The 12,699-nt window shown below is 31.7% G+C and overlaps 1 long non-coding RNA gene and 1 pseudogene across 10 annotated transcripts in view; both read right to left on the reverse strand.

Moving 5' to 3' along the window:
- Positions 1-12,699, reverse strand: part of LOC105308427 — a 294,626-nt gene that overhangs the window by 49,043 nt on the left and 232,884 nt on the right. For 8 of the 10 annotated variants that reach the window (XR_002778023.1, XR_002778026.1, XR_002778020.1 and 5 more), the window contains one exon: positions 5,462-5,534. The exons of 1 other annotated variant lie outside the window; for it this stretch is intronic. This is a non-coding gene — a long non-coding RNA (uncharacterized LOC105308427). Of the gene's footprint in view, positions 1-5,461; positions 5,535-6,733; positions 6,873-12,699 lie in introns of all 10 variants that reach the window. One more of the 10 variants, XR_002778022.1, reaches the window with a different exon arrangement.
- LOC111733555 lies at positions 10,068-10,186 on the reverse strand (annotated as a pseudogene).

The raw sequence follows: 12,699 nt of genomic DNA on the forward strand, positions 1-12,699 counted from the left end.
TTTGCCAGTACATTTTATTAAGGTTATCAATAAATCAAAAAGAGCATGGAAACTAAAAGACAAAACATTAAAAGTGTAGAAAACGCAAGGAAAAGGCAATTGTAAAGAGCTAGGGATTTAACAGGATCGAAATTTGACTTCTTTTAGGTCTGTAAATTGACTGGACTACTAGAAAATATTTTCCACAAAATCAGTGGCTTCCCTTCCCACTGCCCTAGTATGGACCTGTTCTAAGAAGCTGAATGCCTTATTTAGATTCAGCTCTTTCCGTTCTCGGGACCAAGATCACCTTTTTGATAGTTATGATCTTCTGAATATTTGGCATGACCAATAAAAAGACACAGAAAGACCTGACTCAAGAAACGTAAATGTTCGTTGATCTCGGATGGTGTCTTAGGGATGTCATGCCATTAAGACTTACTATTTAGTTCCTTGTTTGTGCATTTCTCTTTTCCTCCTCTACCTCAATAAAAATAAAATTTCTACGAACAGAAAGACTTTATCCAGCTATTGATTATAGTATCCCCAGCACATAGGACAGTGTCAGTTCCATGGTAAATCCCACGATGAACTGTTGACTCAGTTAATGAATTACAATATCCCAGTGCAACTATGATTCAGAGAAAGTAAGTTTTACAAGTATCTTATAAATCTTATTTGTTTACTATTAACTAAAATGTATATATTCCCCTCACATTGTCTCCTTTATAGTTAGATGTGGCTAAATGACAGAATCCTGGCTGAAGAAAAGTCATGTGTGCCATTTGGGGGACACGATTTATAAAAGAAGGAAGACCTCCTCCACACTCACTTTTCCTCCTGCTAGTTTAGAGCAGATAAGGGCAGAGAATTTTAGCCCCTAGAGGCTTGCGGACAGAGTTCAGGGGGTTCATGAACTTAGGAAGGAGAAAATTATATCTTTTAACTAGGCTTCAACTGAAAGTTAGCATTTCTCTCACTTTTGATGGCAATAAAAAAATCCCAATAGCATTAGTAATACTTATGACTTGGTTGCCAGCTGAAATCACAGTATTTCATATCACATTTCTGCTGCTACAGATATCTCAAAATATAGTTTTCCTTTATCACTACTTCAGAATTATGGTAGTTATTAGAATTTTGCTGCTAGATTTAGTTAATGTCAATTAAAAATCACATATACTTAGTCATAAATTCCATTTTATATACATTTTGATAAATCTATGTCAACACAAATGCTATCCTTTACAATCCTACATATTTTATGTATTTAAAAATATCATCCTTTAAAAAGGATCGTTAGGCTTGACCAGAGTGACAGATGGGTCCTTGGCACAAAAGCAAAAAAATAAAATATAAAATAAAACAAAACAAAACAAAATAAAATAAAGAACTCTGTCTCTGGATTGGCAGAGTCATGAGATGAAAGGAACTTGGGTCCCTGAATTACCACAAGAAGAAAACTGCCTGCTGAAAAGTAGCCCCTTCCTTGAACTAGTAAGCATATGAGAAATAAACATGTATCATTTTTGATCCTTATATATGTCGAATGGTAGTTGTCAACACAATCTTACCAAAACTAATGCTACAATATTTTTTCAGTCTTCCATTCCTATTCAATAACCCACTATAAACAAGAAAGAATCAGGAAATAACAAACATGTCCTAAAATATTATATAGAATAAGCAGCAGAAAAAAGGGAAAATATATAAGTATTCTAGCTCTTCAAGGCTATTTGACTTGGGCCTGATTTACTACAATTCCATTTGTATAATAAGCTTGCTTTTAATTAATAACAGTTTTCTTAATATCAAGTCTCTGAAAACTTTGCTTATTACTTCTCATTCACAGTTAGAACGAAGGATTTTATTTTTGTCTTAAGAAACAAAGAAAGTTTCTCTTTGCTTCGTGATTGGAAACAGCTTTGCCACTCGGTGACGTGTAATCCAAATTTTGGTTTTAATATTTTTTGCTGATATTAAAATTGAAAATATAATGGGATAGTGTCCACAGTGTCAAAATTGTATATCCTTTCATATCCTTTTCTTCTGTATCATTAAGCCAGCTAAAGCATTTTTAGTTCTCATCTTGTGTTGAATGTTTTTAATTGGCCACATTTTCAAAACAAAAACAAAAACAAAAACAGATGTGATTCATTTTGGACAAGATTTAAACATATAAATTTCACATGAGTTTACAGGCCATTAAAGTCATGAAGAAGCATTTTATGACTTATAAACACAACCCATTCTGGGAGAGTGACCAGTTAAGGTGATAAGGGCAAGAGAAATATCTGAGAGCATTTAAGGTGAACTATTCTTGACCGAACTGTAAACTAAATTCACAATTATTTCACATTGTTATAAAATAGCTTTTTAAAACTTAAAACAGCAAAATTTGTTATTATACTCTCTCTTTCTGCAGCCTCCTCTGTAGGCATCACACTATGTGTTTGCACAAAGTCCAAAAACCAATCACATTCCAGGCATTTCTTTTGGCTTTGTGTATTGTTCTCTCTCCACCCATCTGCAAGCCTGCTTTACTCTACAACATTCAGACTTACAATTTAAAAATTATAAGGTTCTTTAGAAACTTAGTAATTATTAATAATTTTAGTATCAAAGCAGGTTTTATTGCGTGGGGGTGTTTGAAACTAAATGTATTGCATGTATATATGTGTGTGTATAAGCCTCCTTTTAAAAAGAACAGTTTTATAACTGAGCAATCTATTTTTTTAAAAAAGAATTATTGTTACAAAATTCCCCCAGTTGTATATTTGACTTTTTCAAAACCAATAGAGATATATACTTTTAGATTTTTGATTGAGAATTATTCTTTTATTTAACTGCATTGGGATAAGTTTAGTGTATTAATTAGGAAGTTTATACTATAAGAGAAATTACGTATAAATGGATTATTTATTCAAAAATTTGACAGTAAAGTCATAAAGGTATAAATATTTTAGAGAGATTATATCTACCAATTTGTTAATATTTCTAAATCTAACATTGCATTTATTAGTGCAAGGTGTGACTCATGATTATGGACACTTTATCATAACGGTCATCTATATTGTGGAGAGCTATTTCCTCAGGATAAAAATGTGTATTCCTGTCAAGTTAGTTTTACAACGTGAATGACATTTGTTTTTGTGGAAATTTTTCTTGAGTCTGAGTTTTTCCTGATGCAGAACAAGATACATGTGAGACGTGGCTGAAGAAGAGTTAATTACCAACAGTGTACTATGACTGATAAACCGATGTACCTCTAATGGTCCTATGGCATGGGCCCCAAGCATGAGAATTCATTGTAATTGTTGTAATTGCCATTCTTTTGTGTCATTAAAGCACAAATAAAGATCAGATATGCCAATTAAATTAGAAATAAAACATAGTAGGGTTGTTTCTAAGATTAAAATCTCATCTAATTAGCGTGAGGAAAAATTAGAACTGAAACATTGAAGAATTTCTTACTATTTTTAGAGCTAGAAGAATACTGCTAACGTCTCATTTAGAATTATTTGGCTGTCATAGCTGTTACATATTTCAAAAACCTTTTTTACAAAGAATCTGGTTAATCCACAGATTCATGAGAATGCTAAGTACATTCTGAGAAAGAATGAAAAATTGTTCATTATAATTGGAAAACTTCTGAAGTAGGGTTTGTCCTTGCCCACTCATGCTCTTCTTCTAATTCATTGCCAGAAACAATAGCAAACACTTCAACAAATTTATAGTTCATTATTCCAGTATAGCACCAAATGACATGAATTTAAACATGAATGAAGGGCAAGGACAATCTAAGGTATTATATTTAGGTCCTGTCTACCACGTTAAAATATTAGTTCTAAAATATTTAAGTGATTTATACAAATAAATATAAATAAATATATAAATAAAATTAAATCTATCTTACATAAAGCTGCTGTATGATATGAAAATGGTTGGGGAAATTGTTCTGTTGATTTGGGAAAAATCATGTTGAAGTCTTTAATTAATGATTGTTGATTTTTTACTTTCTATTTTCATCAGTGTAACTTTTTTATCACAAAAAAATTCTCTTCCATTAGGATCTTTGAACTTTGCATATTATTGTATCTCAGATTAATATTGTTCAGCCTATAGCGATTTGATAAACATTTGCTTTATTGCTTCCTATTCTTTTATTTTCAATATTTTTATTGTATTTGTCTTCCTTGTGTTTTTGCTTTCATCTGATGATTTGGAAATTTTATATCTTATTTTATTCTTATTTCCCTTTTGATTACAGTACAGTTTTGTATCAAAATCTAAAGTTCATCACTTACTACAACCTCTTCTCAAATAAGGCCAGAATTTTATCATGCTTTCATTTAACTCCTTTTCACTTTACCCTTGCCAACACCCATGTCTAGATCTGGCTTTTTAGTATCAGTTTAGTGTCATACATCTACGTTTAGTTAGTTGGTACTAAACGTAAGTTGTACTTGTTTCTTTGCTTACCATTTTTCTTTGTATTCCAAGTCATCTTCTTTCTTGACTATTTTTGTTTATTTTCTTTTGCTCTAGAAATACTTTCAGAGAGCCCTCACTGTTATTTTCCCCTTCACATTTCCATATCCTTTCATTCAAAAGTTGAAATGTCCAGGACCTCTCCCTATATCTAATTATAATCAACATTCTTATGGCTTAAATTTTTTTTCTAAATAAACTCAATGTCAAAACTCATGAGTATGCCTGAAGATCAGCTGAATATATTCAAATGTAAATCATAATTAAGAATCTTCCTTAAAACAAGTTGACTTTGTAAATCAGAAGAAAGAATGCTGGGCTAAAAAGATAGAAAACATCATTCTGGAGCTCAATCTACTAGTTAGTTCTGTGATGTTAAGAAAATCACTAGATTTTTATCGATCTGAATTTTTTTGCCTGGAAAATGAGTGTTTCCAACTTTATATCCTTTAATGTTCTTTATGAATCTGAATTCGAATGTAGTATATTCAGGCAAGATGCTATAGTGCATTAAAATATTACTTTACATGGATGTCTATGACTGGCCCAGATCTAGTTTAATATTTCTATTATTTTTAGCTTAAATTCTGAAGAGCACAATAATAAAGGATAAAGAAGATACTGTGGTACTTAACATATTTACATAATACAGATATGTGGATAAGTATCCAAAAGTTTATGGATTATATTTGTTCTAAACAACATTTTATTATCCTTAAATATATTAGGGAAGTCAACTGAAGTATATATTAAATGTCTACTTTTTACATATAGTAAAATATCAGGCTTTTACTAAAAATGAAGCAAAAGTAAATCTTAAATATTTAATAAAGTAGAAGCAAAAATAATTGCATTGAGTCTTTCACTGTTAAGCCAAATTTGTAATCCTTACTTTTTTTTCCTTCAAAATGGCAAAAGGCATTGTGCTCAATTAAAAAACAGAGAGAGAGAGAGAGAAAAAAAAAAACAGACAGAAAGAAATTTTATTTACCAGAGAATACTTGTTGATCTGCAGATAGCTCTCAAGTAAAATCACTCATCATCAGGATTAGTTCTAACAGCATCTGCAGAAACCAAAGGAAAGGATGATGTGACAGCTCTTTTGAAAACATCCATCAGTGTCATCTGATTCCTCTTATTATGTCTTTCCTTTGCAAATATTTCCTTCAGCCTGTACATCTGGAGGATCTCCTGTTCTGCAGTAAATTATCTTGGTTTCATGAAATCTATGCAATTTTTACAACACTCTCAATTGTCATTAAAATAGACAACACCCTGTCTGGGTCACACAGATTGGGCCACTGAGTGAATACTTACCATTCATTTATAGCCCTTTTGATAATGAAGAATGCCACTACCGTAAGAGTTTCAGTTTATTTCAAATAGTTAATACATCATATAGTTTACAAATCAAAATGACATTTAAAAAAAGTCTTGTTCCTACCCCTCTCCATACCTGTTTTGTTCCTCATCTATCTTTCTGGTTCCCTATAACAAATGTTTCAGTTCTGCATTTTTATAATTAATTTTTCAATTATTATAATGCTTTTGTTATTTTTAATAGATTACAATTTTTAAAATATTTATTAAAACCCAATATTTGGATACTTCTAATCTTTAGAATCCTGAAAATAAACTCCTACTGTCACGTATTTATAGGCTGAAATAAAATAACTGGTCTTGATTCTCAAGTATTATAGAGAAATATCAAACATGAGTCTGGCTTTGTTTATAATCTACAGTTTAAATAGAAATGTACCAATGGAAACTAAATATATCAGCATAAAACTTTCGTCACAATTGGCCAGATTCTTTTAAAGGAAAATGGTAAGTGTTTGGGTTCATTTACACTGATTTGCTTGCATTGGCTTCAGAAGAATAAAGGTAAAAAAATATGTGCTGGTAAGAATGAACTGTAAGAAAATATAGCTAGTTCAAAAAGTATTCATTATGTGGAAAAAAAGTATCAGGAACAGAAATATGGTAACCACAAGTATGTGAGCTTATAAAAAAGCTAGTAAAAAGGAGAAGGTACTATATCACTAAATCAAGTCAAGGTCTGACCACTAAGATGTACTGCTTGCTCTATACATAGAAACAGGGAGAAAATGGTTCAAGATGAACAATCTAATCTCCTTAGGCTACTTGAAGCAATATAACACCAGAAATATTTCAAAATGAAGTCATAATACAGATAGTCGAAGTTTGGTCTCATCTAGATTAAACAGAATTGATTACCACATGTGCTTTAAAATACACTTACTTAACATGGGTCTTTGAAAGCAAGTAAATTCAGAATGAACGTTTAACTTCTTCAACTTAATCTTCAACCTTTCTCTGTGTTTCTGTGTAGTTTATAATACAAATCTTCCTCTTAAACCAGAGCATAATTTCTTCAAAGTCTGTAAAAGCAGATTTCCAAATAGCAAGAGCAGAATCAACTCTGCTCTGTTGACAGCCTTAATTGAATATGCTCAACAGGATTAAAAAAATTAAAAGTATAATTTCATACACCTTGAAGGGATGTTTTAAATTAAATTATATAAACCAAAGGAGGGAAAATAATCAGCCTCATCATACATGAGGAATTATTTTCATCAGTGCCCATCATGTCATATGATTTATTACTTAGTATTTAGAAAATTTTCTTTTTATCAAAGTCCATTACTAAATAGACTACATAAAAGATGGTAAGATTTGTCTCCTTGCCATAGAAGTTAGTTTAGAATATACATTTAAATTAAAAAAAAAAAAAAACACAAAAAACAGATGGGGTTTATTTTACACTACATCGTTGTGGAAGGGAATGAGTAGACATGAAATGAAGGAGAAAATATCTCCTCCCTTTGTGCTGTCATGGCTGGGGTTCAACATTTCACAGAGTTCAATATTCATAGGGCTAGGATGCTAATTCCATTTGAGATGTGCTTCTCCTCAAGATAGGAGATGAGATTTTCCTTTTTCATGGCTTATTTTTAATGTTTTTAAAGTTTTATAAACCTAGTCAATGTGTGCATTAAAAAAAATATTAAATTGTTTACAATAAAATATAGAAATCTCCTGCCCTTCCTGTCCTTACTTTCTAGTCTTAGTCCTCAAAGGCCATTGCCTTCAACAATATGTTTGGTCAGAGTTGATAAATGCACTTTAGAATATATTGAATTTGTCTAAATAGAAGTGTTCCAAAAATAGTTGGATGTACAGATTTGACATCTAGGAGAGAGACCTTGGATAAACATACTTCTTCGGGAATTCGCTATTTATAGGTGGTATATGAAGTTCTGAAAATAATATTTATCTCGGAGGTTGCTTTTTCAAATATGTGTAGGAGAGCCCTTCACAAAATGTGATATAATGTAGGGTCTTAAAGAATAAATAAGTTTAAGTTTGGCACTAGGAAGCTTAGTAGTGTGAAAATTAATAAACTGAAACCTCGTTTAAAATGGAATGAGAAGACTAGAAGATACAAGTCTCAGTCACATGTCACTCAGCAGCATATTACTGAACCCAACAGGAAGAGAGAAACCTTGCATCTCAGATAGTGATACTAAGTTACTACCTGAACAGGAGGAAGAAAAGACTCCTCCTTGCCCAGTGATAGTTCAGCCAATGGGAGTCTGCCAAAACTCAGCCAATAAAAAGTCACTATACTTTGAACTTTCAGTTTCCTTCAATGGACTCTTTGTTTACAATAGCTCCTCCCAAGTCCAGGAAAGAGCGTTCCTATTTTTGTTTCTCTGGACTTGTGCATGATTCCTAATTAAACCTGCACGCCTCTAATTGCATTTTTTGTTTGTTTTTCCTGAATAAACTCATTTTGTTGGAGAAATATCTGGCCGTCTATTTGTTTAAGGTCCACAATAGTAATAAACCTTGGCAGGCTATTGTACATCTTGAATGCAAAGAGCCAGACACAATATTGACACATGAGGCACCAAACTGAGTAAAACAGATCAAAAAAGAGCAGAAAGAAAGGGATGGAGGAGGAAAAATAGGAACCCAATCTTAGATTTTCTGAAGGCCAATCCCAGACTCTGTATCCTGCAACAGTTCAGAAGTTGGAAAGAAGAATTTTGGGGTAATGGTTACATACAGAACTTTGCATAGAATGCTTCATAGAATTTTCCATGGAGATGCACATAATTAAATAGAATATTCTTACACGAAAAATTGGGCAGTAAGTAAAATTCGTCTTTGCATCGTTCATCCATAAATGCGTTTTATCGTTATATTATGATTTCCCATAATTCTCTACTTCAGTTCTCTGTTCAGATTAATTCCCGAGGACCATGTTTCCTTCTTCACAGGACTTATTCTTCACTTACATCAAAACTCACTTGAAATTCTACTACTATTCATTAAAGATTAATTGCTATGGGAATAATCTTTCTGCCAAAAATGTTTGTAAAATTGAACAAAATATTAAACCAATTTGATACATTGGACAATGGTGTACAACTATGATCTCTGAAATTAGGAAAATAAGTGAGGCGATCCTAAGTTTTCTCCAATTTATACTGGGTGGGAGCAGTCTGCAGATCACAGTGCATCAAGAAAAAATTCAAATGGGGCTTTGCTGAGTTGAAGACAGAAGTTAGACCTAAAGAAGTTGGCTAAATTTTGCAAGGCAGAATATCCAAAAAAAGGGCTTATACACATACATTGAGTTTTAGGAGTTTGCAAAAGTGACTCAGCCTTTAATTGAATAGAAATCTAGAAGTAAAATTTTATGAAATACCAACTAAGAAAACATCAACTAAAACATAATAGCTTGAGAATTCTCTGGAGCTCACCTACGTCTGGGAAGAATTTGTGTTTCCCATCAGCCAGCAGATAAACTTTCTGGTACATGCAACATTGGGTAGAGTGCTCAGAAGAACCATATCTATACAGTAGCCCTAGAGTAAAGGTTGCTATAAAACTTCAAGAAACAAAATGAAAACGCATACATTTGAAAGCATCAAACTTATTCTAGATAAATGCATGCCAGAAAAAAAGTTCAAAACTATTTAAAGAAAAATATCACCATTCAAAACCCACACAATTTAGAATTTCTTGCATCTGATAAAAAAATAACCAGCATGCAAAAGTGCAGGACTGTATGATTCATAGACAGTTAAAAAAAAAAAATCAATAGAATCAGACCCAGATATCACAGAAATAATGAAAAAATCAGAAGAAAAAAAATGCCCTAAGTGTCTAATATAAACCTCATAAATAGATTTAAGGATGTTAAGAACACCTGATAAGAAATGGAACACATAAAAATAAAACCTTTAGAAGTTATAGAGATTAAAATTATAATACCTGAGTGAAAAAATCATTGGATACAATTTATTGCAGATTAGAAATTACAGAAGAAAACATTAATGGACTTGAAGGCATACAAATGGACACTAAATAAAGCCCAAAGAGAGAAAAAAATGAAAACAAAGTTTGGTTTATCAGGGACTTGTGAAATAATATCTTTTTTTTTTTTTTTTTAATAGAAATGAAATTGGATCCTGGGAGATATTTGAAGAAAGAATGGTTAAAATATTTCAAATTTTAAAAATTGTCACATTCTATTTTTTATTTTTACTTATTTATTTTTTAAATGCCTACAGCACCTGGTATTCCTAAGTGGTCTCCCACCCAAGTACTAACCAGGCCCGACCCTACTTAGCTTCCGAGATCAGACAAGATTGGGCATGTTCAGGATGGCATGGTTGTAGCAAAATTGTCACATTCTAAAAGATCACTTAAGCTGAATATTTAAAAACAAAACCACACCATGACACATTATAATCAAATTGCTGAAAGCCAATGATTAAAAATAAAAAGTCAGAGAAATGGCTCACACATAAAGAATCAGATATAAAGAGAAAACTTTTAAAGGTGAGGGAATGGTTCTCTATCTTGATTACACAATTATGCATTTTTCAAATCTCATCAAACTATAAACTGAGTGAAATAATCTTATGCAAATTGTCCTTCCATAAAGATGGTTATTTAAAAATTTTTACTTGATCTGTATTCTATTCTTCATCTACTTGACAAGTTATAATTGTATAATGGGCTAATTAAAAATAAATAAACTTTTCTGAGCTACTTTTATTTCAAAAACAAAATTTTGGAGTGAAATTTTTAACTTCAAAGATGGAAGTTTTAACGGTGGTCATGTTAAATGCTGTGATGAAAATATTTGGAAGCAGGATAAATTTTCTAGCACTTAATCGAATCTCACCATAGGACTACCCAAATAGATGCAGTCTTACAGAAATAAACGGGCCTGAATTTAAAATGTTAATTCAGGCAATCGTAAAGAAAAAAACCTCAAGCTATTAGTTCCAGCAGTTCAGCCCCTTCTCAATAATTTACTCCAATGAAGAACTACAGTGACTCCAACATTCCACAATAGCCTCAAGTCATGAGAGAATTTCTATTTGGTTTTATAATACCTCATGTGATTTTTAGTAAAAATTTTCCAAAAATTTAATTTTATGTAATTATATAGTAATATCAAGAGTAGAGCAACCAAACTTCACAGGAGACAATACAACAATGAACATTTTAGACACCCTCCATTGATAGAGCTCTGTGAAGGACATTAGGAGTGAAAAGACTTAACTTAATTTTAGTGATTAATACAACGTCTGTCACATGTCATCTGTGGAATGAATAAATATAATAAAAACAATATGTCTCATCTTTCACAGAATCATACAGCTATATTGGCTTGGGAGTACTACAAAAATGGGATATTTCCTGGGACAACCCATCACATATTAGCATGCCCGTTTTTCATAATAAATACACATTCCTCTACTTAGAAAGTTCTGCTTCCCTTTTATCCTCATCCAAATCAACCTGGTATGCAATTTTAGTTTTAAAAAATCTACAAAATGGCAAATTTGCATATAAATTCTCAAGAATTGCCCAAATAGCAAAATGAATTCTGATTAAATAATCTCAGTGTACATCTATCATTACAATTGATCTACACATCTGTTAAAGAGGAAATTGATTCTGTTTAAGATTCTGTCAACTTCTACTTGTATTTTATAAATCCAGGATTAATTTGCAAATAGTATCAATGCTAACTGGAAGGACATAGCTCACTAAATTGAAATGTAAACCCATAACAATCTCCTAGGTGAAGTAAATTTAAGTTAAAGATTGGCACTTGTTTCTTTTAACAGGTTGCATTTTCAAGAAAAATATGAAAGAGAAAGTACATTGATATTCTTGGGAAGCAACATACAAGAATGACTTCTCACAATTGACTAAAGCCAAAGTAACGCTATAGAGAAAGAATTCAGGCGAATCACCAGTCACTTGGTTGTAACATATTCCTACTATATCAGTAATCTAAGTTTAGGGACAAGAGCCTAAATCTCAATGATATTTATTAAAAACTCTAATCACAAAATTAGAATTCCTATGACAAAATCTTTATCAGAAACTTGATAATGGCCTTTGAGTTTAACATTCTCTGTCTCTTAATATATCTAGGGACTTAAACCAATGACTTTTGACCCATGTAATTTTCTTCTAAGATGAAAGCGATTGGATGAAACAGACTAGACAGATATCACTAAAGAATTTCAATTACATTCTCTGGCTTAAAACGTATTATATATCTAGCTTTACTCTACTTATGACATAGGTAGCAGTTAAATTATTTAGATAGGTTTTAGAGTAAATATTGTTGGCATAATGAAAGACTTACTGTTTTTTGTCTGTTCTTACTTGCCCATTTAAATGGCCTGGCCATGCCTCTTGATAACTTTAGCTGGATTTCCTTTGGGCAAAGTAAGCAAGTTATAATTTAACTCACTGATACTATAAACGTCACTGTACTGCATACCCATATTATATGTTCATGGGTATAATACATTCTCATCATACACTTGCTTTGTACATTTGTTCATATAAAACACATTCAATGGAATGAAACAAAATTATTGACCCAAAGGATATATATAATATGTATTGGTTTTGTAAAATGTGTTCTCAAGTTCAAAACCAGTCTTAGGCCAAATAGTGGTCTAAGTTCCCCTGATACCCACTTTCCTAAACCTTTGCCATCATTTTTTCCTCTTTTCATAGTCAATAAGAAAAATTCAAGCAATAAAAGGGCAATGAATGATCTTAATTGTTTATACTTGTGTGAAGAAAACAGTTAGTGCCCCCGTTTAATTTAATTCTTCTCACATTATTTGCTTTTTTCTCTTTTTAATCTTTCCT

Source organism: Pteropus vampyrus, unplaced genomic scaffold (genome assembly GCF_000151845.1).
Source record: "Pteropus vampyrus isolate Shadow unplaced genomic scaffold, Pvam_2.0 Scaffold573, whole genome shotgun sequence".
NCBI classification, from domain to species: Eukaryota; Metazoa; Chordata; class Mammalia; order Chiroptera; family Pteropodidae; genus Pteropus; species Pteropus vampyrus.